We start from the raw sequence: 7,537 nt of genomic DNA on the forward strand, positions 1-7,537 counted from the left end.
AAAAAGTAAAAAAAAAAAAGCCCTAACCCTACCCCTCATAATACCCATGTAAACACATGTATTTAATGATGCATATGCAGTGATGTTTGCAATGTTTTTCCCTAAATTCCCTGTTGTATACATGCATTCCCATTTTCCTTTTAAAAAAATGTCCCTCCCCTAACATTCCCCTCATGTTCCTTGTCCCCTTGAAACAACATATAAATCAGCATTTTATAAAGCAGAAGCAGCAGTACATTTTGTCCACTCTGCTCCTTAAACAATGTCAGAAACCGAAACCTATGAGCAGAGTGATGACCAGGCATCAACTTCAGAGATTGAGATACAGAGGAGGCCTCATAAGGGTGGAAAGGGTGGCCATCACAGGAGAGAGGAGCCCTCTTCTTTGACAAGTTTACAAGCTTGTCCTATGGCAGTCACATGTTTTCAGTACATGTCTTGTTATGAGTTTTGTGAGAGGATCTCTCAGATTCAGCACCACAGAGAGTTGGCTCGCCTGTTTTTTTTACACTTGCATGATAGACATTTCAACATTGCCGGGGTGGACTTCACTTTCACACCCGAGGTGATTGCATAGGCTACAGGGATACCAAATGTCGGGGAGATATGGAATAAGCGCAAGGTGCTGGACAGTGTTCATTTTGAGCCCTTTGTTAGACCAGCACTCATGAGACACTTGACAGGAGTGTTTCCCTTCAGATTTCTCAAGAGTGAGTATGCTCCCATCATGAGGCTCATCATGCTCTATTTACCTGTGAGGGCAGATTTTCATAGGTATATTCATACCATATTCGCCTCTTGATGCACTTCACCCGAGTGAGGATGATGAACATCCCTGTCTTTTTCTATCAGAACATTGAGAAGATGGTGTCCATGATGCAAAGGAAGAGCCTGGCACAGCAATACAGGAGCCTTTACCATTATGGTTTGATTCAGCTAGTGGTGTTACATCAGTTGGCTCAGCAGGGCATCTCATGGGAGGACTTCATCTCTCGTGAGTTTTTCACAGCACCATCATCACCACATCCTAAGGTTATTCATGAGGAGGGAGGACCTTCACAACAGCATGACATCCCCGTCACCAGACATGTCAGCTCCTCACCTATGGTTACTTATCAGAGAGGCCAGAGGGCCTTATTTGCAGCAGCTAGGCGAGTACTTTCTCCACAGCAGGTGGAAGGGGTCTCGCCTTCTTCATCGACTCAGCGAGTGTTATCTCCACATCAGGTGGAAGGGGCCTCGCTTTCTTCACCAGTACAGGTACCAGGGAGGGGCAAACAGCCCAAGATTGATGAGGGGCCATCAGGTGCTCCGGACATAGAGTTTATTGATCTTGATGTTAGTTCTCCTAGTCGAGAGTCAAAGGAGATCATTCAGCACCTTAGAGCTGAAAACGATGCCTTGCAGAGGAGATTAGAGGGGCCACAATGGACCATCACATATCTTGAGCAACGCAACAAACAATTGGAGGATGAACAAGCTCTTGATGAGCTGTGGAGGATTCGTAGTGAGCGCATTTTGAACCGGAGGAGACCCGATGATCTATTGCCCGTTGAGCGAGAGTCCATGCTCATCCGGGTAAATGCACACTTGGAGAGACTGTTGGCTAGGGCCAACCAAGAGAATAGGTTGCTGAGGAACATGAAGAACCACTATTGGGCAAGAATGCATGTGTGCAAGGCAAAAATGAAGATGTTCCAAAGGCGATTGGCAAAGGCACAAAAAGGGAGAAAGAGGCCTGATCCCCTTCATATCTTGGCTGAGGCATCACTGAAGGCCCAAGGCACTAAATAGCCTAGCCACAGCACACATCCCAAGAAATTTTGAGCATTTTGGGTAAATTTTGGTTTTTTCAGGCAATTTACAGGTTTTCTCCATTAACGGGTCTCACCCCCCGCGCGACCCTTCATCATGGAAACTCCATTTTGCAAAAACTCAACATTTCCAGATTTTTCATGAGAAGTTAGATATTCTCATCAATGGACTTGAGATTTTATGAAGTTTTTGGCCTCCAGAAAGTCAAAAAACAAGCAAAAAATGACTTTCTGTCACATTTTTGAGTTGCAGAAAGCAGTCTTGGGAGATTGCAATTTTGGAGGGGCAAATGACCACCAAATGCACAAATTATAGTTGGGTTGGAAATTATACTCACAGACCTTTCCAACAAGCCTACTCTTGCTCAATTTAGCCACCTTCAAGTGCCCCAAAAGTGGCTCCAAAGGCGCGCGACCCGTCAGGCAGGAAGCGCGACCCGTCAGACAGTTTTTTCCAAAATGCACTGTACAGCTCAGAAAAACGCAGTTTGACCCAGTTTGACTTTTTGGGGTGAATTATGATTATCTTTGATGTAATTATTGTACTTGATAGACAATTTTACTCTTATGTAACACTTCTAGAAGATTCATTCATGAAAAGGGTAAATATTAAATGAATGAATTGGTTTCCTAGCTTATAGAGGAAAGTTGTTTTGACTGCCTAGTTTGTAGTGCTTAGTTTAGAAGTGGTTGAAACAGCTCTTAGGATAGTGAGCTCGACCCATGGAGGCAGGGAAAGAGGTTAGATCATCTATATTATGTACTTTCTTGCTCATTTTCATGGTTGGAATCTTGAGGGAGAAGCTATCATTGTATTATTTCACTGTATCTCTGCAATTTTTGGCTAAGGAAGACCAGGGTTTTGCAGTCCTTTTTGGGATTCTTGTGGACTCATGTGTTGATGGTGTGTTTCTCAATGTTATTGTAAGTGTGTTATGTGAATCATTGTTACACTAAAAAATGTCACCATGGCTATTTACAGTTGGTATGGCTCTATCAACAGTCATACTACCCTCTTAAGCAAGTCTTATGCCTCTGCTATTCATGTCAAACTCCAAGAAAGAGAGAAAGTCTTTATAAATATGTTTATCTCTGGGTACGCAGGTTCTCTCAAACCTTGCCTGCGGGTACGCACCTATTGTTCATAGGGTCTGCATCCAAGGACGCTCTGTATCTAAAGGGGCAGGTGCGTCCCTCTGAAAAGGTTAAAATGCGCAAGTTTTATCTTCAAAAACTTACTTGTGGTCATTTCTAGAGCATTCTAGAAGGTTGTTTGATGTGTATTGAGTGCCTCCAGATGGTTCATGCACTCCTATCAAAGAGGAACTTATCCCATCAATAAGGGAGTGATCCCATCCAAAGAGGGGGACTATCCCATTGATGGTGGACCTGATTAACTTCCTCTTGAGCACTATAAAAAGAGGCATTGAGCCAGAAGGAAGAGAGGTTGAAAGCTATAGATTTCTAAGGGTAAATGTTGCAGGAATTAGGACTCCCATTTAGAAGCTTGTGAGAAGAGATTGTCATCTTTAATTGTTCTATTTGGAAGTGGGTGAGCTTTGTCAAAGTAGAGGAAGACTCTTGTGGACCCTGGAAGGAGCTTGCACAACACCAAGGCTCAGGTTGTAATGGTTCCTTTTGATTACCTTTAATGCAAATTGGTCCATTCTTCTCAATAGCTTGTTGTTAATGGGTTATTTCATGTACTCCTTGGTCTATATGTTGAATATGCTTTGTTTTATGTTATAATCAGGTGCTATTTAATTGTTTGACTGTTGGTGATTGCAGGTTTTGGAGAAAGGGAAGAGCTCATCCGGATCAACAAAGCTTGGACTTCTACAACAACGTTTGAATAGAGGTAAGAACGAAACACTTGATTTCTCATATCATAATGTATGTTTAGAGAAGGATAGCTCCAGTTTGTTTTGTTTGTCATTAGAATGTCTTAGACTTCTAGGAAGGTCAGCTGTGTCTGCACCCTTGACTGATTCCGTGTGACAAATTGGCGACTCCGCTGGGGAATCCGTTTATTTTTCTGGTTTTGGCTCTGTGATTCTGTCTTTGGGTGGGTTAGCTTAGGATTAGTTTTATTTTGGTTTTTCTTGAGTTTTTCAGAAGGACGCACCCTCTGAGTGCTGCACAGTGCATCCCTGGACGCACTTTTGATGTGTGCACAGCGCGGGCCCGCACCTGTGCTAACGGGTTGCCTGCGTCCCCTGCCAAAATTTGAGAAAATTCCATTTTTTGCATTTTTTGCTCTTAGATTTTGTTTTTTCTTAGTTTTTACTGCCCAGATCCACTGGTTACCTGCCATAAATCTTCACCTAGGCTTGTTTCCTTGGAATTCCTACTATAAGCTTTCATCAATTGGGTGTTTTGAGTCTCTTTCTTGAGAAATTCTTGATTTGTTTTCCTTTGGTCATTACTTGGAGGTTTCTCTCAGTCTTTTCACAATTTTGCATCTTTTTGTTTCTGTTTTTGCAAAAAAATTTCCCCCTCATTCGCCGGGGGGGGCTAAATTGTGTATGAGTGTTAATCGCCTTTGAGTGTTTTTACTTTTGATCTTTGGAACTCTCACCCAATTTTCTCGACTTGCACTTGATTGGTTCTTAGATCACATTAGAATCGTCTTGTGTTTGAGAATTCTCTTGCATAGATCACATTTGCATAATTAGAATTCTCATTTTCGGAATATGAATGAAAAATGTGCATAGATTACATTTGCATACTTTTCAAGTGAATTGTGCATAGATTACAATTGCATAGTTTACATTCTGAAAAAATCAATCGTAGATTTAGATCAGTTTTCTTTGATTTGAATTTACACAAAAAAAAATAAAAAAAAATGGTTTGGAATTGATTTGCATTAGTTTTTCTTGATGAAATTAGTGCATTAGAGAATTTGTTATATTTTCTCTTAGTGATCAATTTTTTGCATTGTTGGAAGTGAATGGAAACTCTCTCCTTATTTTACTTAGGATTCATCGAATTGAAACGATTACATTATCATATTCGATTGCATTCAGTTGAGTCGGGTCATAACACCATTGGTTTCATCTCCATTTACCCATTTGAGTAATAAAAGCCTTAATAACACAGCGCTTAATTAAAATTCATCTAGTAATTTTTACATTTCTAGGGCTCTGAAGCACCAACATAGCTTAGGCTAGTGTCTTGGAGTAGGTGAGTACTTAACTCTCCAAGACAGTAAAACCAAACAAGTAGCTGATCTTGTGATAGAATCAAATCCAATTGTTACATTTACACTCTGGGAAAGCTCCTCTTAAAGGAGAAGCACGAGCTCGTGTCCGAACCAGTGAGGGGATCCATCCTCCCTCGTTGGGAACGACGCTAGACAGTACGTATTACAAATGGTAAACCTCGGATTAACCATTGTCGAGGAGCCAGGGGTCACTTATTGGTAAACCTTGGATTACTGTCAAGGAGCCGGTAAGGGGATTGAGCTTGCTACTCTGCCCTTGCGTGCTGTCGGAGTTTAAACTGTTCCCCCAGGTGTACTTGTGGCCGTTGGTAACCTTAGTGACCATAATCTTTAGGATTCTACCCAAGGTGATGGTGGAGGGAAGATCCCACTGTACCTGGAGCAGACGTCGGTTATACTCACTTGGATTTTCTGGGGGGTTCACTTCGCTCGAGACGGTTAAAGTGGAGGAACTTGGTCCAGTCTATTCATTAAGCAGGTTGTCGGGGTAACTGTTCCACCCACTATTTCTGTACTGGATTCTGCGAGGTTGGGCTTAATCACCAACTAGTGTTTTCGGTCCGGAGAGCTTATTGTTTGTGTGTGGTTTGACTTCTAGATTTGATAGCGCGTGTTAATTTGTTTGTTTTTACTTTTAGAGACCATAGGTGTGAATTGTGAATTTTAATTGTTAGGTGTAAATTGTGAATTGTTAATTTTAGTTTAAAATTGTTAATAAAATTCACTGAAGTTGAATATAATGGCAAATGTTCCGGAATTTATCAACCTAGGAACCCCTCCTAATGAGAATCCTAGTACTTTTCCTTACTTTGGGAATGTTGGTCCTCCTTATATGGCTACTTTGTCATTACCCGGATTTACAATAGGTTTACCGATATGGTTATTTTCAACTTCGTTGGCCCAAAATACTCCAATTGTTCAACCTCAACCGAATGCTTCTCCTTCACAGAGTTCACCATCTCAACATTACCAACCTTCTGTTGACCCTTTACCTTCTTCGCCTAATTTTTCTTCCTCCATTTCTTCCTCTTCGCCTGGTAAAAGCCTTGTTGCTAGTAACCAGGAGGCTAAGAAGAAGAAGAAAGGGAAGAAGAAGAAGAAGAAGAAGAAGCAAGATAAGAAAGAAGTCAACCAACCAACCACGACTGTAAGTGTTAGTGGTGTTGAGGAAAACTCCAACATGCAACGTAAACCAAAATACCCTTGCAGGCTTTGTAAGGGTGACCACTTCCTTGTCAATTGTCCTGGTATTCCAAAGGTCTTGGAAGTATGGTCAAAAAACTCTCATCAACTTTCCATTGATCCATCAACCAGTGATAGTCAGGTTCCTGGGAAAAAAGGTAAAGTTAGGTTTCCTTGTAAGTTATGCAAAGGGAGTCATCAAACTCACATTTGCCCTCACATGGATGAAGCCTCAACATTGTTGGAAAACCTTACTGCTCCACAGCAAGAATTTCCAACTGGTTACCGTAAACTTTCTCCCAACCTACCGTCAACTGACGGAATGATTGATCTAAATTCAAGTACAGTCGATCACACTCTCCCATTGGAGAGTGAAACTCATGTCACTTAGGTTGATGATCCATTAGTTGATCAAGTGGTCGATTCAATTTCACATTCGGTCGATCCCACTTTCCCTTTAGAGAGTGAAATTCATACTGCTCAGGTTCTTCTTGTTACATCAGATTCTTCTATGCCCGGGGGCATTTCACCTGTTTCTACAGAACCCCCTCCAAGTAGTGAGGTCTTTTCCTTTGATTGGAATAGACTGACAGAACCTCATCTTCCTTCCTCCATCCCTTTCCAAATCATTGTTAAGGCTGGTAGTAGGGACATACATCGTACTCAGGTAGATGAAGGTGCTTCTGTTAGTATTTTATCCTCAACTGTTTGGAAAGCTTTGGGTTCCCCTCAGCTTGTGCCTATTACGCAGAATCTGAAAGCTTTTAATAGAACATTAGTGAACCTTTAGGGATCCTTCCTAAGTTTTCTATTACCTTGGAAGGTAAAACTGTTTGTATTGATCTTATGGTAGTTCGAGGTCCCTTGGATTTCAATTTACTCCTTGGGCGAGACTATGTTTATGCAATGAAAGCTGTCGTATCGACACTCTTTCGCGTGATGTCTTTCCCTCACAATGGCAGTATTGTGACTGTAGACCAACTTTTGTTCCCTAGTCTTGTCTCAACTACCAATAATATGACACCCCTAAATGTTCCTGATTCTAAAGTGGTATCTAACCTGCCACGGGTTAATTATGTGGCAACTGGTCCCATGTTTTCAGTTACTGATGTCAGTGAGCCTCTCACTGTTTGCTCATCTTCCTTTGATTTAGATACGGTAATTGACATGGAAAACTCTATGGGATTACTTGAACACGATGTTCTTATCCCTTTTGAGTCCCTTGACATGTGTTCCTTCCAAAGAAGTATTCTTCCTTCTGATGAAGACCTCTTGGAAGCCATGATCAAGGTATGTCCATTGACATGTCTTCCTTCCA

This window comes from Pinus tabuliformis, chromosome X, assembly GCF_031772625.1.
Source record: "Pinus tabuliformis cultivar Carrire ecotype Pingquan chromosome X, CPIR1, whole genome shotgun sequence".
Classification (NCBI taxonomy): domain Eukaryota; kingdom Viridiplantae; phylum Streptophyta; class Pinopsida; order Pinales; family Pinaceae; genus Pinus; species Pinus tabuliformis.